We start from the raw sequence: 25,930 nt of genomic DNA on the forward strand, positions 1-25,930 counted from the left end.
GCCATGCAAAAATTGGAGAAAGACAGAATTTGGTCCACGGGCCATAAGTTGTTGACTACCGTACAATATGATAAATATAGATATAGATACACACGCATTTTGTGTGTATCTGTGTGTGTGTGTGTGTGTGTGGAGAGAGAGAGAGAGAGAGAGAGAGAGAGGAGAGAGAGAGGAACTAAAAACCTAGAAATAACAGTATATTTTGGTCGCGATTGAATTTCTAGTGAATTCCTATAGCTTAGTGCATTGCTTAACATCTAACAAATATATATTAATATGTTGACTATATATAAAAGAAGGAAATAACAAATGGTTCTATTATTAATTACATCAGTGTTTCTATGAAAAAAATCACTAAGCTAGAAAAGAAATTATTAGATACAACTGTCAACAATAAGAAATTATTAGTAAAGAATCAAACCATTGAAGATAGCTCTGTCAGAGTTTTTACATTAAAAGAAAAAAAATACTTTAACTTATCTACTTTTGTATACCATCTTTGTCATGAGTTTTATACATCCAAATACTTGTATTTTGAGTATTTCTAAGTGAGCATTCTAGGATAAGAACATTTTTAATTGAGTGTCTTTGTATTTATAGCTAATATAAATCCAAACATTCTCGGCCGGGTGCGGTGGCTCACGCCTGTAATCCCAGCACCTTTGGGAGACCGAAGTGGGTGGACCACCGGGTCAGGAGATCCAGACCATCCTGGCTAATAAGGTGAACCCCGTCTCTACTAAAAATACAAAAATAGCCAGGCGTGGTAGTAGGCGCCTGCAGTCCCAGCTCCTCGGGAGGCTGAGGCAGGAGAATGGCGTGAACCTGGGAGGCAGAGCTTGCAGGGAGCCGAGATCGCGCCACTGCCCACCAGTCTGGGCGACAGAGCGAGACTCCATCTAAAAAAAAAAAAAAAAAAAAAAAAAAAAAAAGAAAGAAAAAAAATCCAAACATTCTCTTCTTTTTGCATTTAAATTTTTTCTCCATCTTCCCTATTTGTTATCATTTATGCTTTTATTTTGATTTATTAAGTTTTATTCTTTCAATATTCTTTTTGGAAATGGTGACCCAAGCTGATTGCAATATTCTACATCCTAGTACAAACAACAAAAACATATTAACTTAGTCTTTCTGCATCACTGTCATATAATTTCATTATTTTGCTTTACATTGAATTTTTTCTCAGAAACATTTTATGCTTTACCTGCTACTTAGATAAAATCTCAAATATCCCAATATATCTTTTACTTGCATGCTTTCTTCAGCCTCTATATTTACTTCTTTTAGGGTAATTTTTTTTTTTTTAATTTTTGCTTCTGTTTTGGTTGTTTATCTTTTTGGTACCTAAGTATATGGTAACTAGTAAACAATAGGAAATGATCCACAACATTCAGATGCAGGGTTAATTTCCTTTATTTCTCAAATTAAATTCATTTCAGAGAGCTGCTGGCTAGGGTGGCAGAAAGCCTAATAACTTTTTCTTTGACACCTTATCCACCCCTCATTTTCAATCTTAAGATTATTTCTTATAATTCATTTCCAAATAATCTTCACATTCCTAAAGACATCTAATTATTTCCATACACATGGCTTTGGTTTTCAGTCAACCCATGGCTACTCTTACATATAGCTACCAAAATGTGTTGCTGTTGAGCGCTAAACTTTCCTAGTCTGACTGCTGCAGTCAAGATCCTAATGCAGTTCTATCTTGCTTGACCTGATCTAGGCAGGGTCTAGAGCAGTCTTTCACAAGAAACAGATTCCAGTGGCAACTCCACTCATTCCTTGTCAGACTCAACTTAGATTGTTCCCTGAGTTCCCAGGGAGATATTCCTTAGGTTTCAGTTCTTTCAAATGCATAATCCTCTAAGCTGCTTGGCACCTCAGAAGTGTATGTTTAGCTGTTCACTTTGCAAATTTACAACTGTTACTGTTTTTACAAGCTTGGTGATCAAACTAAGGATCAGGGAGCTTTCTCTTTCTTACTATGAAACTCAAAGTGCTCTTTCACCTTGCCTCCTTTCCCAAAATAGTAGAGATCAACTGACTTCTTCATGAGGTTGAACACGATCAAAGATTCCAAAAAGAAAAAAAAAAACCACATAACTTTCTAGGACTTACTTACTACAAGCAAAAAGAATAAAACAGCAAACAAGGAATAAATACGCGTAACTTGAGTTGTGTTTCACTAAATTATCCACTATATTAATTGTTAATAAGTGCTGATTGAATGATTGAAATTTCTAAAAGTAAAATTCACTGTTAGATTTCAGACCATCTATATTTAAGAAGTAAATGTGAGACATTAAATAGATCATATAAATTATATATTTAAAGGTATATATAATATTAAATATTTAATGTCTCACATTTAATTATATAAAATATGTGTGTGTGTGTATATATGTGTATATGTGTGTGTGTGTATATATATATAGAGGGAGAGTAAATTTTACAAAACTACAGGGAAAACATTTCCATGTCAGAAATTCCTACATGGTTATAGTGAGAACCGCTGTGAAACTAGACTCTTTTTCAGAAGTATACCTAGTGACACTGCAGAAATGAAACTTATTAGCATTCATAAAAGCTATAGAAAGTTTTAATCGAGTTATATGATTTATTCCAAAGCACACTTATTTAAATATGACTGTCAATAAGTTACTAAAATAATTATGAATATATTTAATTTTTTTAAAAAAATTGTTTTAACTTTTATGGGCACATAGTAGACGGATATATTTATGGGGTACATTAAATATTTTGATACGGGCATACAATGCATAATAATCACATCAGGGTAACATCTAACTTTATAAACTTTTAATTCACATTTATAAGCTTCATGCTTTTTGTGCTTTCTTATATTCAGTTTCCATTCCGTGTATGATGAAGATCTATTCTTATTTCGTAACTTCCATTTTTTCAGTTTTTTATTGAGATATATATAAAACAGAAAAGCGCATAGAAATAAATATACAGCACAATGCATTTTCCCCAAAATGAAGACATCTGTGTAATTAGCACTCAAATTAAGAAGAAACATTATCTGCTTCTTAGAAGAGGTCTCATGCTCCTTTCACTCAATACCCTCCTCACACTGAAGATACTCACTTTCTTTACTTCTAACCTAAAAAATAGTTTGGGCTGTTTTATACTTTATGTAAATAGAATCATGCAGTGCAATCATTTAAGTTTGGATTCTTTCACCTAATTTTATGATTATAAAATCTATCTCTTTTTTTTTCCAGGTAGTGCTATATCATTTGTACTCATTGTTGCATAGTATTCCACTTCATTAATGTACCATAATTTATTTATTCTTTCTCCTAATAATCATACACAATTAGCTGAAACTTTAGGGTTAATAAAAATAGTGCTGCTACAAATATTTCAATACATGTTGTTTGGTGAATATACACAGGCATAACTATTGGGCATATACCTAAGAATAAACTGCTAGGTCATATGGTATGTATTTGTTCATATTTAACAGATACCACCAAACACTTTAGAAAAGTGTTTGTGTCAACATATATTCCTATAAATAGTACATGATAGTGTTGGTTGGCTCACATTATGTTCTGCTTTTCCATTACCTTGAAGTGCATGCAGTGGTATCAGGTTGTGGTTTTAATTTGCATTTATCTGAAGACTAATGAAATTGCAGAATTTTTCAGATATTTATTGGCCATTTGGATATCTTCTTTTATCAAGCTATCCATTCAAGTGTTTTGTGCATTTCTTTCCATCGAGTTATCTGTGTTTTTATTAATTTGTGGCTCTTTATATGTATATAATGAGTTATTTGAAGGATGTATATGTTGTTAATGTTTTCTCCCAATTAGTAGATTACGATTTTTTCTCTTAATGGTATATTTTGTTAAATGTAAGTTTATTAATTTTAATAAAGCTTATTTTAGCTTTCTTAGGTCATTGTCATAAATTTTGTGTTGTGTCAAAAAAGTCTGCTCTTCCAAGGTAACAGAGTTTCTCCTATATTTTCAATTAAAAATTTTATTGTTTTACTTGTTGTTTAAATTTCCAATACATCTTAAAATGACTTCCGTGTATGATGTGAGGGTAATGGGTCAAAAGACTTTTTCAAAAATACCATCTTCTCTTCTCTTTTTCTGAGACGGAATTTAACTCTTGTCACCCAGGATGGAGTACAATGGCGCGATCTCGACTTACTGCAACCTCTGCCTCCCAGGTTCAAGTGATTCTCCTGCCTCAGCCTCCCGAGTAGCTGAGATTACAGGCGCCCGCCACCAAGCCCAGCTAATTTGTATATATTTTTTTAGTATAGACGGGATTTCACAATGTTGGTCAGGCTGGTCTCGAACTCCCGACATCAGATGATCCACCCACTTCGGCCTCCCAAAGTGCTGGGATTATAGGTGTGAACCACTGCACCTAGCCCATCTTCTCCTCTTTACACTGTATTATTGCCTTTGGGATAAATAAGGTGACCACAGAAGTATAGTGTGTTTTTGGACTCTTTCTTCTGTTCCATTGGCTACTTTGTCTCTCTTTAAACTAGCACAAAATTATCATAACAATGATATATTCTGATGTCATTTTATATAAGAAAATATGATAGTTATAACTTAATAATTATAATGAAATAGAATTCCATATTTAAAATGTAAAAATAGTTTATTGTATATTGTTTTTAACTTTTATATAGACCACTATGTAACTATAGATTATTTTAAAGTCATAAACTGTAGATTAAAAATACTATTCTAAACCAAACCGCAAGTATACAATGTTCTATTTTTAAACTTAATCTTTTAGAAATGACTTCTATTCTGTAATTTTTGACATGAGATATTACAGGTTTATATTGTCCTTTCCCTTTCTCAATTTTAGAAGTAGCCATTTCTTCAAGGAGATCTGGTTCCTTTTAGCGGGAAATGAATTCAGAAACGAAGATTTCAGCACTTATTTTATTGCTGCTTGGTACTCTGTGGCCTTTTTACTGGGCAAAATGAGGACAAAGATATGTGTGTGTGTGTGTGTGTGTGTGTGTGTGTGTAGCCGTATACTACATAGATGAACATATGTGTACATAATTTTGAGTCATACATATGTATGTGTATGTAAATATGTATGTAATATATAAATATCTATATATCTATTTTAAATATATTTTATATATGTATATATGTGTGTGTCTATATTAGTTTACAGTAATAACTTCAATTCTATCCCATCACCACAATATTCATTCTAGGTTCCCTCCTTTTCAAACCTGTAATTGTTTTATCTAATATTGAGAAATCTATCTACTAGTTATTTCTCAATCTCCTATACATAACCAACATTATGACACCAACAGCTTACACTATATTTTTCCTGCTTCCTCACATGGACCGCAGGACTCACCAGGCCTCTTTCTATGCTTGTTTGCTTAATGACTTTTTGATGACATTATTAAAGAAGGGAGGAAGGAAGGAAATAAAGAGAAAAAATAATATTTTTCTTTGAACAAATATTGAAAGACAAATCTAATTTTGCTTCATGATACAATTAATGATGGAAGGAAACATATGAAAAGGGAAAGAAACTGATGTAATGTATTTCTATTTCATGGAAAGGAATAATGTCTTTCTCCTGGTCTTTATTTTGTAATATTACTATTGCTCTTGTTAACAGGCATCACAAGTATTATCAGTGGTCACATTTTAATCTTGATTTTATCCTATTTTATTAAAGACTATCACACATTTATCAACATCCAAAGCTTAATTTATTAAAAGACAGACCATACTCTTATCTTTTATAAGACTCTGAAATAGAAGTTGAAAAATTGAAATATATATATGGCTTAGTGTTATTTTCTTGTGATCTGAAGCTGGAAATAATTCCTAAGCTTCAAGCTTGTAAGAGCACATTGCACTTTTTTAAACAACTTGCTTTATTTCATTTTGAAAATCATCATCTTTGTCACTATTATTAGAAAATTAAGTTATTTATTCTTTCAGAAATTATATTAAAAAATAAGTAAGACATTACTGAAACAGAGTACCAGACTTCAAAAAGCTTTTTCTCTGCTCAAGTCATGCAATTATTAGTTAGGTTGGTGCTACCTGTGTAACAAATTGATTCCAAAGTGTATCATGGTTCAAACATAATACTTTTTTAAACAAATTATTTTTCCAAGACGAGTTTCTCTAGTCAGCAATAGGACTTTCTCCCTATAATCACTTAGACTTACAGAGCTTCTCCAAGCTTCAAAATGTGGCTTACAAGTTCACCAACCATGATAGCCTCCTCTGGATCAGTCAGAAAGAAGATAGATGGAGGGTATATGGGACACTTCTATGGGACAAGCTTGGAAGTCACTGATCTCATTTGTTCTGCTCTTTTTCGGCTGCCGAGAACTCTGTCACACAGTGGCAAGTAAAAGCAAGGAAAGCTAGAAAATATAGTGTTGATGTATGCCCAGGGAAAGGAAAATTGATTCTGATAGATAGCTACCAACAGCTACGATAGCAATATATCAAATGTATAAAAGGAAGACTTCTGTGGTTGAAACATGAAAGTGAACCCAGTATCACCCAGTAGACATTTCTCTCAGCCCCTTTAAAAAACAGCCAAAATAACAACAAAAGCCTTTTCCAAACTCTTGGTTTTCTTAGATCACTATTTGAAAATTATTACATTGAAAACATATACATTTACTCAGCAATCCCATTCAGGGAACACTATCATATAGAAATAAAAATGTAATTCAAAAGCAATTTCATTACGAATGTACCCATTGATTCAGCAACCACATTTCTGGGACTCCATACTATAGAAGTAAAAGTATATTTTTAAAACTATTGCATTAAACATGTACTCATTGTCTCAGCAATTCAATTCCTGGCACTCTGTATCAAAAAAATAAAAGAATATCATATTAGAAAGCTCTGTTCTCAGTAATTTATTCTTTAGAATGTTTTATGTACCGTTGTTTGTAGTAGCAAAGGCAAAACAAACAAACAAACAAACAAAAAACCCAGAAAGAAAGAAAGTGCTTCAATAAGGAAGCACTAGGAGAAAAGTTGCATAAATATTTCAAGATCATGAAATACTATTTGGCTATTCCTTAGAACTAAATGTCATATGAGTATCAGAATTTCTACACTGTACCTGCACCATAAAATAAGTGAGAAAAGTAAGATATTTATCATTATATATGTGTCTGTTTTCCTAAAAGTATGAGGATAACCAATGTTTCTAAGCAGAGGGCATGTTTCTGGGAGCATTATTATATATATATATATGATAAAATGTATGTTTAGCCTTTTGTAGTCAACACTATTTTGATTGAGGTCAGGTGAATACTGGAATTAGGAAACATAAAGACCACATGTTAATATAACTCAGTGTAAAGACAGCATTGATAAAATAGTAGATGAGATTTCAATGGGTACATAAGCCTATATATTTATAATAAAATAAGTGAAGAGATATTCACTACAATTATGATGATGTGTATATTAGAGTGATGCAATCAATGGTGGGGTTTACTTTTTTTAACCTTTATGTAGTCACTGATAAATGTGGAAATGCTCCTACAAAGCCTTATTTATACATTTTCTTTTCTTTTTTTAATACCATTAATAAAAACATTGCTGGGTTATAAAGAACCAGAAATAACATTCTAATTTAAATCCTCTCATTTAAATTTCCCTGAAAAATTCCTATGCTTTTCATTTCTTTAAAGTAAGAACTTCTGATGCTTCCCACACTAAATCTCTCTTGGAGTCCATTAAGTTTTAAGAGCATGTTTTTACATATAAATATATATATTTATATATACATTTATACATAGATGTAGACGCATATATATGCATGTCTTGCATGACTTGATCGGTTCAAATAATTGAAATAGTTTACATGAATATGGCTATGAGATATACCACATCATTGGCTAAAACATAAGACATATATATTTAAAGAAGATTTTAGACATGGGTTTGTAGCAATAAGTATTGTGTCAACGCTCTATTTGCAGAAGCTTTTCAAAGAACCTAATGGACTCAAGGGAAGATTTTAATTTCTCACTGTTTGTCAATATGAAGAGAATGGTGTGTATAGCCTCTTAAAACCCTAAAAAATTTAGAAGAATATTCTGACCTTCAATGAGGCTCTCTCATCACACTTCCATTTGCATATTTTAGAAAATTTTATTTGTATTTTGTTTTCTTTTTATTCAGTTGTTCCCTACATGAAAAGAGATACTTACAACAATCTATAACAGAATCTCATGCCTTGATAATTCAACTCACTTTCAGAGGACTCTATCTATCTATCTATCTATCTATCTATCTATCTATCTATCTATCTATCTATCTATCTATCTATCTCAATCATCTATCTATCTAGTCTTCAAACCTAGGAGTTTTCCACTTTTAATCAGCCATTTTAATTGAGTCAGAGAAATTTTGAGGATTGCATTGCATAATCCTGGTTAGCATTCCCCTGGTTAAGATGTCATGGAAAAGTGGTCTCAAAGTCCCAAGCTGTTTAATATTTAAAGAGCCTGATAGGAGGGGTTCTTTTTACCCTGAAATAGCCATTTCTAAAATGAAAACATAGAATAATAAATAGGTATATATTTTAAATGCTTGACTTCACCAATTATCAGGAAAATGCACGTCAAAACGACAAAGATACATCATTTCAGCTCAATTAAAAATGTTATTTTTAAAAAGTCAATCAGTAATGCATGCTGGTGAAGATGTGGAGAAAGGGGAGCATAGTTTCACTGTTAGTGGGAATGTAAATTAGTACAATCACTATGAAAAACAATATGGAGACTCCTCAGAAAACTAAAGATAGAATTACCATATGATCCAGAAATCCTACTGCTGGATATATATCCAAAATAAGAAATCAGTATATAAATGAGATATCTGTACCTTCTTGTTTATTACAGCACTATCCACAATAGTGAATACATGGAATCAAACTGAGTGTCCATCAACAGATAAATGGATAAAGAAAATGTCTTATATGCACACAATGAAATATTATTCAACCATAAAAAAGAATAAAATCTTGTCTTTTGCAGCAGCATGAATGGAATGGAGGACATTATGTTAAGTGAAATAAGCCAGACACAGAAAGACAAATATTGCATGTTCTGACTTACATGTGGAAGCTAAAATAATTGAGTCCATGAAGGTAACAAATAGAATGGTGGTGTTCAGAGCCTGGAAAGGGTAGTGGAGAGGGGCAATAAAGAAGGGTTGGTTAATGGGTAAAAAAAATTGCAATTAAAGAGAAGGATTAAGATTTAGTGTTCAATAGCAAAATAGGGCAACTACAGTTAACAATAATTTATTGTATATTTCAAAATAACTGGAAAAGAAGATCTGGGATGTTCCCAACAAAAAGAAATGATAAATGTTTGAGGTGATGGATATACCAAATATCCAGATTTATTCATTACACATACATGTATGAATAGATCACATGTACTCTATAAATATGTAAAACCGTTATGTATCCATAAAAATGAAAATCAAATAAAATAAAGGCATAGATGCCTTATTATTGCTCCTGTAGATCTACATGTCCTAAGGATAGATCAGGAAAAAAAAAATGTCACTAGGAAAGAGCTGTAAATCATGCTGGAGTAGTCACTGCAAGGTGTATAGGCAAGCACTCATCCTTTTTTCAGTTGTAGCTGTGATCTTAGAGAAATCACTTGAAATTTAAGTGTTCAAAATAATGTGAAATGTAAATTAGAGGTAATCCCAGTAAACATAGAGAAAATGTTTTGAGAGTTCACTGTATCTTAGTGGAATGGCAACAACACAAACAATGTCATATTAACTAAGATGAGACTGATCTACCACAGGCAGACTCCTAGTGGCAGTGGGATTACACATTTGTTTTGGTGCCGCAACTTTGGATGGTCCTTTAATCCAGCTTCACAGACTCTGTAATGGGGATGACAGCAACATATCATAAACGAAGTGTAGAAGCAACAACTGGTGATTCCAAACATTCTAGGAAAGACCTTGCTAAAGTCCCATTGCAATGTCACATAGGAGGCAATAACAGAGCCACCACAACATGGGGCAGAGCAAAGAAAAAAAAAATCACATTAATTTGGAAGCAAACGTCTGAGCATGATTTCTTGTCATGTTACTTATCATGTTTCTCTACTTGGCAGAAAAATGAAATTAATATTGCCTATAATTTTGTAAGAATTAAATGAGTTAATTCATGGTACTCCTTTATATGATAAGACTTTTGCAAGAACATTGAAGACACTGGAAGAAAATATGTGTGATACCCTGAAGAAAAATGTTTGTATAGAAAATGACATGAGTTACCTGCTCATCCTGCTGACTCTTGGTCAAGTGCAGTGAACCTTTTCTATACCTGGAACATTAAAACATCATTGATCCTGCTGTCTGAGAATCGTGTTATCAAACAGCAGGGAAATATACTTAAGAGATAGAAAGCAGCTAAATCTCACTGTAAGAGAGTTTAAGAGAACTTCTTAGATTCAAATTGAGTGGCTATACCTATGCATTAAAATAATGATTTACCATTGTTAAATGAAATGACTGACAAAGAAAGGCAGAAATTTGTTTTTTCTCTAAAGTTTCTTTTACCCAGGTGCTAGTGGATACCATAACCAATTAGATCTCATTTTCTATTTATATGAAGCAAATAGAATTAAAAATAATGTTGTTTAGGGATGCTTTATATGGCAAAAGAAAGAATGAGAGCAAAGAAAAGATGAAGAATATAATGTATATTAATAAAAATGAAAATGCATAAAATATTCAAAATTATTTTAAAACATTTCAAAAATACAAGACTCTTTCATGAAAATAACTAATAACAGATCTGAAACGTCACTTATCACTTGCTTTACCTGCAATGGAAATTCCTTATTAATTAAATTAATTTTTAATATTCCTTTTGTATTTTTGTAGATATAGTATTGTGCACATTTGCTTTTTTTTTTTTTGCCAAAACATGAACTTTACAAATGAGAGATGAGGTTACAAAACTCACCAACTAATGTCTACATATATTCATCTGTACTCATTTCCTGACTTACAGAGATCTAACATACGTATTTATTAACAAAACTTACCCTACTACTTCAGCCTCTGCTGGGATGATCTCATCCGTTATTCTCACAAAAAAAGAACATCCTTTGTTTAGTAAATCCCTTTTCCACCCCCCCGGGGGATTGAAACATTGGTGTCATCAATTACTCCTCTTATTCCAACCCTTGTGAAATAACCACATTCTATTGATTTTATTCATAATAGTATTTTAATCTACGCTTCCTTCCATTCCCATGGTCACCACCTTGGATCAAACATATTCTCCCATTACAGTGCATCTTGGTTTAAGAATTCAAACTCTTTGATCCTTAGGTTTGAATCTCTACTCTACCACTTAATAAATGTTGATACTGGGGAAATTCTTTAACCATAATGGTATATTTTTTTTCTAATCTTTGGAAAAATACCATCATTATTATCTACAAAACAGGGATACTAGTGCATATTTTTTATATATATATATGTATATATTTAATTTATACTTACATTATAGGTTGGCTAATAAACATAAAGTACATATTATTTATTGTTATATCCTAATTTAACTTTCTGCCACCGTTCTTTTTTGAAACCACACTATCAACTTTATCTTTTGAAACTACCTGATAACTCAAATTTGTCTTTATTCTAATGTGACACATAAGTAAAACTACAATTCCTTAGTTTGGCTTTTAAAGACTTCTGTATATCCCAAATTTATAGCTTTATACTTTGTCATGTATTTGTTTAATATTTGTTGATCAATAACTACATAAATTTTGGGGTCAGATTTGCAGAGGACCCAAAAATATTCCACTGCTTTTCTTCAGGTTTTTCATATTCCATGTAAATCCTTTGCTGGCTCAGAATTTCTTGTTTTTAGATCCTCCTTAAATCCTATGGACATATTAAAATCCAAACAAATACAATGAACATCACTCTCACAACATGTTATCTGGGGAAAATATTTTCTGCATCCTGCAAACTCTTACAAATATCACAGATCTCTATACTATTGTTTAAGCACGAGTCAGTTTACCCTATAAGACTGCAGGGTCTAGATTTAGGGCCCATGAATATCTGCCATATTGCCTTTGAAGAGTCCATGTTTACATCCTTCTTGGCATTCATAGATTTCTGCAATGTTCTTATTAATTGTTCTTTTTTCTCTTTCCCTCACTAGAATGCAAGTTTTATAAGGATAATAAACTTGACTATCATATTCCCCAGCATTTTACTCACGCTAAACATAAATCCTGACCCATCTTCCTGCCAAAATAGTTGCTAATATATAGTTATTAAACTAATTGAAGACCTATACTTTATTTTTTACTAGATAAATACATAACTTCTGGCTGAGAAACCTTTGGCACTCCCAAAGCCATACATTAAGAATGTCTGTCTTGTTTCTCACCATTCCCACTCCCACTACTGGTCCCATCCATAGTTAGATAACATAAATTCCTGGAGAAAGCCTCAAAGGTTTGACAATTTTTATTATATTTTCACTTACCTTTTTGTACTTTTTATTTCAAATAGTTTTAAAATAGGCCAAGGTGGGAGGATCACATGAAACCAGGAGTTTGAGGTTACAGTCAGCTGTGATCACACTATTGTATTCCAGCCTGAGCAATAGAGCAAGACCCTGTCTCAAAAAAAAAAAAAAGAAAAAAAAAATCATAAATTTACAGAAGAGTTGCAATGATAGTAAATAACTCCTATATAGCTTTTACTCATCTTCCTCTAACCATAATCATGGTACATTCATCAAAACTGAGAATTTAATAGTAATACAATCCTATTATTAACTAAGCTACTTATTCCACCAAGTTTTCCACTAATGCCTTATTTTTACTCTAAGGCACAGTTTATACCACATTGCATTTAGTAATAATGTCTCCTTAGTGTCCTTCAAATCTTTGGTAGTTGCCTGATCCTTTCTTGTTTGTCATGCCCTTGGCACTTTTGAAGAATATTGGTCATATATTTTGTAGAACATACACCAATTAGGGTTTTTCTAATTTTTTTCTCATTAAAATTTTAGATTCGACTGGGGTTGTAGATTGTTGGGAAACATACACAAAAAGAGAAATATTTACTGTTAAGTGGAATCAAATAACCTGTACCTCCACTGAAAGCATTCCAAAGAGGTAGAATATACTGCTTGGCCAAAATGGTGGAGCAGCCACCAAACCTGGCAACTGAATGACAGTTTCAATGCAGATGGCAGAAACAAAAACTTGACAACTCGGGTGTAGGTTTAACTCAGAAAGCAAAAGCAAGATAAGACAAGACAATGTAACAATGGTGTTAAGTTTTAAAAATCCATTAGTTCTCATAAAGAAATAATTTTACAATAGACCAAGTTTCAAAGCATTATAAAACTTCTGTGTTTCATTAATATTTAAATTGATTTTCCACTAATGTCTTTCCTCAAATATTTAATTCTAGAATACTACTAGAAAATAAATTAAGGTTTAAAATATCTTTTTAGTTCACATTATTTTGGTCACTTGTAAAACATTTTCATAATTTTCTGAGTTGCGAGCATTTCATGATAAATTAGTTTAACACGCCCTGCAGCTGCTAATATTTTTTACTGAGATTTGTTTACTTTCGCTGCATGTCAAATTCGGGAAATACAGGCAACACTAATTCAGTGTTGGATTAGACAACAATAATGCAGACAATACTCAGCTCATATTTCAAAGTAGTTCAAATGAATTCAGAATTAGCTTGAAATATGTAGTGATAAATGTAATTGAATATTACACCCTATGGCTTCAAAATTAAAGAAATGTTTCTAAGGCTAATTTTCTACGTCGTTTTAAAAAATAAATTATTATTTTTACTTCCAGAAAAGATAGTTTCAAAATCATGCTCAAGCAATATTTTGTTTCTAATTTATTTAAAATGTTTTAAATTATCAAATCAATTTAAATACTGATCATCACAAATTTAATGCATTTCTGTCTCTAATATGCAAATACTAATTTTTCTGTTCTAACTATAATTTTGTCTAGCAAAAAATTATTGAACTTCAAATTGTAATGGAATCAATTTTAGTACTCCACAAATTGTCAAATTAAAGTGCTTGCTCTTTGAGTGTTCTCCATTTCAATAAATTAAATTCCAGTTCCAGTATATAATTTTCTGTAAATTTATAACACATATTTAATTTTAATTCATTATTTAATAATAAATATTTAAAAACTCAGATTTACAGTTGCAATGTAACAATTCTGACTTTGTGGCTAGGAAATCTCACCTAAAAAACAAGTATAATCTCACCTTTCCTACTTCAACTAATGTTCTCTACAGCCTTTGCTGTCTTAATTTAGCATTTTTGTAGCAATTACAAAAAATAAAAGATAAAATCAGGATTAGAATCTTTGAGTGAGTTCCTTTACACATAAACAATTTTTTAACTCCTGCTATTTTTACATAATCCATTTTAAAATTTGAAACCATTTTACAGTTGGTTTTTATTAGAGTTTTGTTGACACTGAACTTATCTCTAGCTACACAATTTTATTTTTCTTTAACTGGGCAATATCAATATATTATAACCAAATTATATGTGCAAAATTATTAATTATTATTGAATTCTTATACATATATTTATAAATCTGCATATGAGTCAGATATTAGGAATAAATACTTTTTTATTCTTTTCTACATGACAATTTTAATTTTCCTCCTCAGGAACTAATAGATGTTGTAATGAACACCTCTTAATAATAAATAATTTAGTACGGGTGAGGTGGCTTACAACTGTAATCCCAGCACTTTGGGAGGCTGAGGCAGGCGGATCATGAGGTCAGGAGATCGAGACCATCCTGGCTAACATGGTGAAACCCCATCTTTACTAAAAATACAAAAATTAGCTGGGCATGGTGACGGGCGTCTGTAATCCCAGCTACTCAGGAGGCTGAGGCAAGAGAATCTCTTGAACCTGGGAGGAAGAAGTTGCGGTGAGCAGAGATTGTGCCACTACACTCCAGCCTGGGTGACAGAGAGAGACTCCATATCAAAATAAATAAATAAATAATAAATAAATAAGTAAAAACATAATAACAAATATGTTAGTAATACAAAAGAATTATTTATACTGTATTTTTAATCCAATGGCCCTCCTTGCCTAGAGAGTCAGCAACTTTTAGAACCAGTTATACAACACACAGGTGAAAGTAAGCACAGAGAATAACAATTTCTAAACTTAGTAACTATTTTTTGAGATTAAAAAACAATCTGTGACTCATGACTGATATATTTTTGACCGTTGTTTTACTTAAAATTGTGTTAGCCAAAAACAGCAGAAAATCAATTGAAGGGACTCTAAGTAATAAAAGTTATGTTATTTCACAAAACAATAATTAGAAAGTGTTTAATCCAGGGTGAATTGATAAGGCAGTTTTCATAGTGTGGATCTGAAATATCTTCCAGATAATACTCAGATATTATTTGCCTATTTCTCTCTTTCTCTCATGAGTGTACAGTGACATTTTCTAGGAGCTATATTATGTGTGATATCACAACTGGATAATGCAAAAAATTATATAAGAATCCACCCTCTGCTATTAAGCCAAATATTAAAGAGATTAGAACACAATGTAAAGTTATGCTCCCTCTCACACAGTCTATTTTATTTTATTTTATTTTATTTTTGAGACAGAGTCTCACTCTGTCACTCAGGCTCGAGCACAGTGGCGTGATCTAGGCTCACTGCAACCTCCACCTCCCGAGTTCAAGCAATTCTCCTACTTCAACCTCACGAGTAGCTGGAACTATTAGGTGCGTGCTACCATGCCCAGCTATTTTATTTTAATTTTTTTTCCCCTAGAGATGAGGTTTTACCATGTTGGTAGGATGGTCTCAAACTCCGGACCTCCGGTGATCCACCCACCTCAGACACTGAAAGTGCTGGTATTACAGGTATGAGCCACCATGCCTGACCACAATTATCTTATTTTGAAAAATATAGTTATCACTCATAAAAAACATGTTATTCATGATAGCGTGTAATAAATATATTGATATCAAGTGAATTAATATATAGTATGTTTTATTTTCTTTTTAAAAAATTCTAATACAGCAAATATTGAGAGATGTAATCCACATAAACAGAAGCTCTTTGGAATCCTCAGTAATTTTTAAGACTGTAAAGAATTCCTGAGTCTCCAGAACTTTAGAGCTGCTGGTTGAATGATAGATAGCACAGGGATCCAGGTGATTTTAATCTCCTACTTCTGTCATTACCACAGGTGTTAATAATTTCTCTCCTCCGCCCTTCTCTCCAGTTAGATGACTGCTGCAGTAATTCTAGGTATCACATGCAGTTATGTGATGCAGCAAAGAAGATAGGCAATTACTCCCAAGTGCTTCCTTTTATAAGGAAGACAAACCTTATTCATGACTCCCACAGAATTTATTTCATATCCCGCTGGCTGGAAAAAAATACATGTCTCTGTTAAAACAATCATTCTAAAAGGAATGACATCACTCTGCCTAGCTAAGACCAGTTGTGACCCATCCTTGAGGAGAGATGGAGAGTCACTTGCTAGATTCTTCGGCCAAGCAGAGGCTAAACATTCAAAATAGAAAGGACCTCTGAACACAGGAAAGAATCATAGCTTGAGAATGGATTTTGATACAGTCACTGTGTCATTTGCATCTGTTGTGCTGGATTTACTTTCAAAAATTTAGGCAAGTATTAGATACTGTAACCACCTCATGTGTGGCACCAGTCATAGTCTTTGACCATTTAATCATATTCAGAGATTACTGGGGTTTAAAGATGAAAACGTTTTAAGAATTAGCATTTGAGTATTAATTAAAGTAATAAATATAACAGGCTAGATGATTTTTTTAAAGTAACTTGAGACAATAGTTTGGTGGTAAGCACACTAATACAAAGAAGTGAAGATTTAAAATAAAGGAAGGCCATAGATCTCAAAGAACATTCAGTGTATTTATTAGGAATTATTATATGCTTCCTTCAAAAATGCACATATTTTTAAGCATATTAAAAATAAATTATACATTTGAAAGTATGTGCAGATAAGACACTACAAATCACACCAATTTTATGCCTATATATATAGGTGCTAATTTATTATATTGTACTTGGATTTCATTCTGGACCTTCTAACAGCAACAGACTGTGGTGAGATGTTTTAGCTACTTAACCTAGGCCTATGCTAAATCTCTGTGACTGTCTTCATTAAAGTTTCTGATATTCATTTTCTAATTTATAAAATAATTAACTTAAGGAAAAGAAATGACAGCAGAGATAACTCAGATGCTAAACACTGCTTCAGTAGATGTACTCTTAATTGTTTGCAAGAATTATACTCACTTAAATTGGTTGGCCTTGTGATTCACTTTATTTCAGAGATTTGAAGACTACGTATGCTAAAGAAATGATATTTTAGACATCTATTACAAACTGACATTAATGACAAGTGTGTGCATATTTAATCACTTTGTCCATTTTAGGTGTGGGCATACTTTTACCTAGTAAGTATTTTTAAATATAAATATTTGATATTGCTCTGAAAAGGTTATGGTTTCAATTTTAGTTTTAGAATAAATAGTCCAAATTAATCTATATTGCTGTTATAACATCCTTAAAATTTTTACAAAATTTAAATTGAATTATTTGGAAATTAATTAATATCATTTCAAACATATTTGCATATGTATTTGTTATTTTTTTAAGGGAGAAGCTAGATTTTTCATCTTTCAAGTGAATTATACACAATTAAGGGTTTTTAATTGGTAGGTATTATATATTTTCTTTTGTAAATCATACGCATTTAACACTGAGACATTACAATATATAATAATTATTATAAAGTATTTATTTTTATCTTCAAATTAAATACCAATTTCTACAACTGGAAATATTTTAGAGCACTTTCAAGCATAACCATACTTTTGTTTCAATTTTTAGACTAGAACTGACTTACAATAGCCTCAGACCGATATCTCTATATGTGTGTGAGTAGTTTCAATTGTTTATTTTGTTTTTGTCCTTATTTTGGTTGTGTTGACAAGTTATTTGACCATAAACAAACAACACATTTGATTTAAAATGAAAATCCGACATTCAATTTTCAACCTTCTGTGAGCTAGTACATTACCAGATAAATCAATTCTATCGTTGAATTGAATAGCAATTATAAGAATGTAGTTAAGTCAGCCAATTCAGTTGTATTTGGTGAAGCTGTTTATGGTATTGCCCATAAATGTGAAGTTCCAATTTATGTTAAATGATGTCCTCCAGCATCTCCTGTGGAGAAGTTGCTTTGCTGATGGCGAGTTCCTATCACCCGTATCTCTAGGGGAAGTAGTTCAGTATGGTGATGCATTACAGGAAAATTAAAATTAAATTTCAGTTGTCTTATAATAGCATTTTATAATTATTTGACAACCTAGTTAACAGCACCAACATATTTTCTCTTCTGAAAACCTAACAGGTGTTTGCTGGATTTTCTTCATCTGTTATGAATCAGTACTGATTCCAACTGGACATGTTCCATTCAATAGATGGATATTTTTTATATTTGTAGATACCTTGCACCTGTTCAAACAGTATCAGCTCCAAACCTGTCTTCTAGTTGATGCTGGTTGTTATGTTCTTGACACCTGGCCCATCTGATCCACATCATTGTCTGTAGAGAACAGATTTATTATACGCATACTGTTGCACCTGTCTCAAATTATCTAAATCTGTCTCTGTCTGGCATATTGTCAGTTTTAGAGGGATTGTGGAAAAATAGGTTTACCGATGCTGAATCATATTTTTCCTTCATGACAAAATGATACTTCAATTCTGTAAAAAGTCATCAAAGTAAATTTTAAGTATATTACCATTAGAAATAAACTGAAAATTTAATATTTGAATGTTTTGTTATTTGCCGACTAAAATAGGCAGATTTTAAAGGCCAGAAGATTGAGACTCTATTCATTACGTATGCTGAGAATATGCTGACTTCATTATCCTTAGTAAATGCGACTTCATTATCCTTAGTAAATTAGGGAAGGTATTTACCACTTGCAGAGTACCTGAAGGGGTGGGAAGAAAGCATGTATTTTCACGGTCCATGGCAATTTAAGTTAGCTAATATTAATTTATCCGGAAAGGAAAGAAATGAGGCAATGTGCAGAATCAAACGAAGAAAAACTAGGAGAGGGAGTTCCTGGGTCTATCAGAAAATGGCATTTGTGGCAGGGTGCAGTGGCTCACCCCTGTAATCCCAGCACATTGGAAGGCCGAGTCGGGCCGATCACCTGAGGTCAGGAGTTAGACACTAACCAGGCCAACATGATGAAGCCCCGTCTCTACCAAAAGTACAAAATTTAGCTGGCCGAGGTGGCTCACTCCTGTTATCCCAGTTACTCGGGAGGCTGAGGCACAAGAATTGCTGTGAACGTGAGAGGCTGATGTTGCAGTGAGCTGAGATCTCACCATTGCACTCCAGCGTGGGCAACAAAGTGAGACTTCATCTCAAAAAAAAAAAAAAAAAAAAAAAAGGCATTTGTGGTCATTTTTTTTTCTTTAATGAGAATCTAAAAATGTTTAATACTTGTCTATCTCATCACACTGTTCGGGTGACTCCTTATTGTGCTATAAAAATTAGGGGAATTGGAAATACATTCTAGGTCCATGTATTTTTAGTTTTCCTGTAAGTCAAAAGATAATTCTGATTTATAATAATATTCTACACACAAAAAAGTGATTTTAAAAGGCCCAAATTGTATTCTCACAAATTAGACTAACTTTTTAAAAAATAGATATTTTATTATGTAATCCAGATGTTCAGTTCCAAGAAAATAAAACCATGGCATAATTTTAAATCTTCCAAATTTCTTCTTGTTAACTAGACAAAACAAGTAGGTGAAACATAAAAGAAATTCAGAAATGACAGTGTAGAATTAACACAGAGCAAATACAGACTTCATAAAGCCCTGTAATAAAAATAGAGACTAGAATAGAAAAATATTGAAAAGTTCAAGATACAGAGAAAAGCATGAAAATATTTCAAGAGAAAATGATATAAGCAGAAGATGAAGCTATTTAGCACATGTTTAATTTGAGCTCCCACAAAAGTACTCTATCTTCCCCCCAAAAGCAAAAAATAATGTTAAAAATATATAGACCTATGTCAAGAGAACCTTATTTCAGAAATATTCTCACTGATAAGGCATGCTATTTACCTGGAGAAACTGAGTAATAATTATTGACACTGAGAACTATCATAGCAACACTATTAGACTACAAAAACAAAGAAAAAAATTTCTGAGAACCTAGGCATGAATACCAATTTTCTTATATTAAGAAAAATCAGGCTTTCATCAAACATCTGAAGAGTAACATTGCATACCAAAGATACTGGTTACAAACAGAAAGAAAATATGAATCAAGTATTTTTCTCTATCCAACCAAAAGAAATTTTAGTACAAAAAGTAAATAAAGGCTAAAAGCATCTAAAACAAAATAACAAAAAAATCCTCTTGCATTAATATATTCGGGCAGTGTTCCTGAGGAACAAAGAAAGAACTTCAAACAAACAAGACATTGAAGATTTTGCAACCGGTTATTTGTATACATTAAATATATTTAAATACAAAATTAAGATTAAAAATAGAGATAACTGCAATAGGATATTATGTAAATACAAATGATCTGATAATGTAAGAGTATAGAACTTACAGATATTTGAAAAAAAAAGGCAGGGTGTATGTCAGATAGATGCAAAAAAAATTCATTTCATGCCAAAAAATTAAGTAGTTCAATTACATTTATCACACTAAACAGGACAAAGAAAATACCCGAATTAAGATAATATTAGTGATAATATTTTAATAGAGTGAGAGAAGGTAAAAAGGATAAAACGTTGTTTGCTAATCATATTTACTCTTATTTTAAGCAGCCAAGAAATCTTACTTACTAAATTCCAAAAATATACCAAAACAACAGAAAAATGATAAAGAAATAAACCTCATAGTATTTTTTTTCTTTGCATATGTAGTGGAATGAAACATTATGACAAAATTGAGATCAAACATCTATCTTATGTATATAAATATGTCAAATTTTCCCTTTAAATGACAATTTTTTAAGATTTGTTAACAATGTAAAATTCAGCCATTCAATGCAAAAACAAGAAGATAAAAAAATCAAACTAAATTATTTTGGACATTTAAAAATAAAAAAAGCACGGCTGAGTGCAGTGTTTCATGCCTATAATACCCATACCTTGGGGTGCTCAGGCAGGATTGCTTGAGGCCAGGAGGTCTCGACTATCCTGGGAAACATAGTGAGACTTACATCTATTTTTTTAAATAAAAAAACAGTAAATAAGTAAATTTTAGAAAAACATTGGGAATCATAAACTTGACAAATGCAAATAAAAGTAAAATAAGCCATAATCTTCATATCTAAAAAAATGGAATTTATGCCAAAAATAAGAGAAAAAGAGCTACTTCATGTTCTCTAAATGTCCCATAAAAATATAAGAATTATTATCTGTGCATAATAACCTGCAGCAACTTTGCAAATCAGAAATTATAGCAGATAAAATAATTGACAAAAATCACCCTAAAAAGAGAAACTATAATATTCTTATGTGACAACCAAATGTTAATGTCCTTAACATAGAAAGAGCTCCTACAAAATAAAAAAGATATATACCAATGTTATGATAGGAAAAATATATAAATTCAATATATAGGAAAAGAAATGCAAACATCTCTGAACATATAAGGTGCTTAATCTCACTCTTAAGGAGATAAGTAACACTACAGTAACACTATTTCTCATCTATCATATTACAAAAAAAACAAAAACTTAAGTAGCAAATAGTTTTTAAATGTTTACAGAAATGGCATACTATTGGTGGTAATATAAAATCGTGCAAATTTTTTGAAGGAAAACTAGACACTATTTAGCAAATCACATATCCATTTACTCCTTGACTTGTTTATAGGTATTTAAACATACTCATGCAAAGCTAACTGAAATGCACAAAATTTCTTCATTATTAGTGCCATTATTAGTAATAGCAAATATTAGAAATAATTCAAATATTCATTAAGGAATTGATTGAAATAACAATGACACATTTATAAATGAGTTACTATACACACATGAAGGGAAATTGAAAATATATCTGTGTAGTGATATGGAGTGTTTTCCAAAACATACTGTCAAATGAAAGCATCTCTCTTGCTACATGTGGATAGTTACAGATGACTGAGATAGACAAATGACAGATATCAGAAGTCCCTTTTTTGTCATAGAAGGAGTCTATCTAATGCTTCCAACTTCCAGGGGATGGTCTGATGCTGTACCTGTCCCATGGTTAAAGCCTCCTTCCTCAGCAGCTGAAGTGACTTCCAGAAGATGTAAAGGGATTATATTCTTTTTTCCCTACTCTTCAATTTTCTTTCTTTCCCATTTTGAGAGCCAGACATTAAAAGCTAGAATATGAAAAAGTAAGTTTATATATAAGGAAAATTAGAAATGACCACACATGTTCAGGGAAACACAAGGCTCAAAAGAAATGGGGAGACCTTAAGTTTACACTTTAAGCTGATACTTGGCATAGGCACAGCTCACAACAAGCAAAAAATAAAAACAATAAACAAAAGTCATAACCAAAATAACACCAAAGCCTACCCTTGGTATTGGAAGAATCTGATTTCCAGAGTTACAAATTATCAGATTTATGCTTCTAATCTTCAACAAAAGAAATCACAAGAACGACAAAGAAGAATAAATGTACTGCCCATTCAAAAGAAAAATAAATAAATAAATAAACTGACAAGAACTGTTCATGAGAAGGAGCTGTTGACATATCTATTAAACAAAGATTTTTCTTTCAAAAGATGTTCAAAGTACTAAAGAAACATTTTTCAAAAGTTAAGAAAATGATACATAAACAAAATATAATAATAAAGAGAAAAAACTAAAAAAAGGAAATTTTGCATCTGAAAAGTACAGTAACTGCAACGAAAAATTAGACAAATTCAAAGGCAAATATGAGAAAGCAAAATAAAGAATAGGAATAAATAATGAACTTTACAATAGGTCAGTGGAAACTATTGAGCCTGAGGAACAGAAAGAAAAAAACAATTTGAAGAAAATTGAACAGATCCTGAAGAACCTATAGGACACCGTCAAGCTGACTAACATATGGATTGTGGAATTTCTAGAAGAAGCAGCTAGATAAAAGAAAGGCACAGAGAGACTATCTGAAAATGTAAACACTGAAAACTTCCCAGATTTGATGAAAGACCTGAAAAAACGTCCAAGAGACGCAACATATGCCAACTAACATGAACTCAAAGAGGCACACACCGAGTCAGATTATAATCAAACTTCTGAAAGACAAAGACATTCTTGAAGGCAGCAACAGAGAAATGACATGTCACATACAAGAAATCCATTAAAATATTTTAAGCATATTTTTTATCAGAAACTTTGGATGCCAGAAGGCAGTGGGCCAACATGTTCGAAGTGCGAATAATAAAACGGTCAACCAAGAATATCCTACATTCAACAGAATTATCCTTTGAAAATAAGGTAGAGATTACGACTTTCTCAGACAAACAGAAGCTGAAGAAGTTCATTACTAGTAGACCTGTCTTGAAAGAAAAACTAAAGTGAGTTTTACAGAATGAACTGAAAGGGGAAAAAGGACAGTGGTATAGCCAACAAGTAATATCTGTCTTGGAAATATAAAAGCACTTATAGCACTACATAAAGAACAGTAATTAATCACACTACATAAAGAACAGTAATGATTAAACGAGACATCTCAAAGCGCTTATAGCACGCCATAAAGTACTTTACTATTACATCATGATAATCTTTTTTGTTTGTTTTTGTTTTTGAGAGGGAGCTTTGATCTTGTTGCCCAGGCTAGAGTGCAATGGTGTGATCTCAGCTCACTGCAACCTCCACCTCCCAGATTCAAGTGATTCCCCTGCCTCAGCCTCCCATAGTAGCTGGGATTATAGGGGCCCACCACCATGCGTGGCTAATTTTTGTGTTTTTAATAGAGATGGAGTTTCACCATGTAGGGCACGCTGGTCTCGAACTCCTGACCTCATGATCTGCCTGCCTCAGCCTCCCAAAGTGCTGGGATTACAGGCATGAGCCACTGTGCCTGGCCCATGACAATCTTTTTTCTCTCTCTATTTAAGTTTTTATCATTTCATATTGTTGGCATCATAACAATGCTTCATAATTAGATTTAATTACCTAATAATATATTGTAAGAATATCTACAGATTTATAAATATATTTAAGAATATTACTTAAAGAGACTTTACTTTTTAGAAGAGTTTTAGATTTATAAGAACATAATTTTGTGGCTCTATAAAAGTCATGTGTAAAAAAAAATTTATCCAATTATATAATTCAGACCCTTAAAGTAGCATATTACAGCTCTTTACTTTTTTCTCCATCATAAACAATCATATGATAAATATTCTAAAACAAGCATTTCTGTGATTTTCTTTGTTTCATTCTTCATAGAATAAATATATTCATATGGTATGCCTTGGTCAAAAGTTTTGGCATTAAGTTTGTTTTGAATTTTTTGTCAAATATTGTTTCAAAAAAAATCTATACTTACACTTATAGTATCATCCGTTTTTATCTCTCCAAATTAGTTGCTGAATACTGATCATTTAGATACACTTTTGTATATTTATGGGTCACTGGTATTTCTTTTTGGTAACTTACTTTTGGGGTGCTTCACCACTTCAGTTTGACTGTGAAAGATATTTAACTTATAAGTACAATTATACTGAAAGTTTAGATCTTGTACTATTTGTTAATTATAACCAATTGATTTTCATTTTGAAGATTTTTCATAAAGTTGAAGAGACAACAAATTAATATTCATTTGTACATATTTAATCATCATTTAGTGCATAGAGTTACTTTTAGCATATATGATAAATGTAATGATTCTACTTGATAAGTATTTATTTTTAAATATATAAATATGTATTTCCAGCTTTGTATAAAGAAAAGTAGGCACAATTTTACAAGAATTCAGATTCAGTCAACACTGGGGGAATGCTTGTTTTTGACTTCACTGGGGACTTGAATAAAACACACTAGATATCAGAAATTGCATGTTTATAAAGCTGATACGCTTACCTTTCTACAAAGGAAATGGGGTTTTGTATGCTTTTTTTTTTTTTTTTTTTCCAACAGAGTCTCACTCTGTTGCCAGGTTGGAGTGCAGTGGCTCGATCTTGGCTCACTGCAACCTCCAGCAGTTCTCCTACCTCAGCCTCCTGAGTATCTGGGACTACAGGCACATGTCACCACACCCGGCTAATTTTTGTATTTTTAGTAGAAGCAGGGTTTCACCATGTTGACCAGGATGCTCTCGATCTCTTGACTTCGTGAGCCAACCGCCTCTGGTGAAAATATTCATGACTCTAGAGGAGATAAAGGTTAGTGGTATAGCCAACAAATAATGTCCGTCTTGTAACTATAAATAAACATAATGAGTATTTCAAAGACTCGACGAGTAAGACAGAAATGAAGTCCCAGTTTGTACAAATTAAAATGTTGATGCCTGAAGTGATACAACTAGAAGCATCACCACAACATTACTATTTGAAACCAAAAAGCATTTTTTAAAGCAAAAATTATTTAGCAGAAATTTAATTTCAAGAAACATTTCAAATAACCCTCTAACTGAGAAAACAAGAGTTTGATTACTTATCATGCCAATAATTAGTTTAATTAATCGTCCCAATTTATTTGGTTAAACCTGAATTGTTCTTTTTCTTTGAATTTTATTTTAAATTATACCTTAAGA

The 25,930-nt window shown here is 32.0% G+C and overlaps 1 long non-coding RNA gene across 1 annotated transcript in view; it reads right to left on the minus strand.

Moving 5' to 3' along the window:
- Positions 1–25,539, minus strand: part of LOC144339517 (uncharacterized) — a 37,797-nt gene extending 12,258 nt beyond the window's left edge. The window contains exons 1-4 of the long non-coding RNA XR_013414546.1: positions 25,389–25,539; positions 12,589–12,720; positions 10,344–10,392; positions 9,152–9,212 (exon numbers count right to left, since the gene is read on the minus strand). This is a non-coding gene — a long non-coding RNA (uncharacterized LOC144339517). The remainder of the gene's footprint in view (positions 1–9,151; positions 9,213–10,343; positions 10,393–12,588; positions 12,721–25,388) is intronic.
- Between the last annotated feature and the right edge of the window lie 391 nt (positions 25,540–25,930).

This window comes from Macaca mulatta, chromosome 2, assembly GCF_049350105.2.
Source record: "Macaca mulatta isolate MMU2019108-1 chromosome 2, T2T-MMU8v2.0, whole genome shotgun sequence".
Classification (NCBI taxonomy): domain Eukaryota; kingdom Metazoa; phylum Chordata; class Mammalia; order Primates; family Cercopithecidae; genus Macaca; species Macaca mulatta.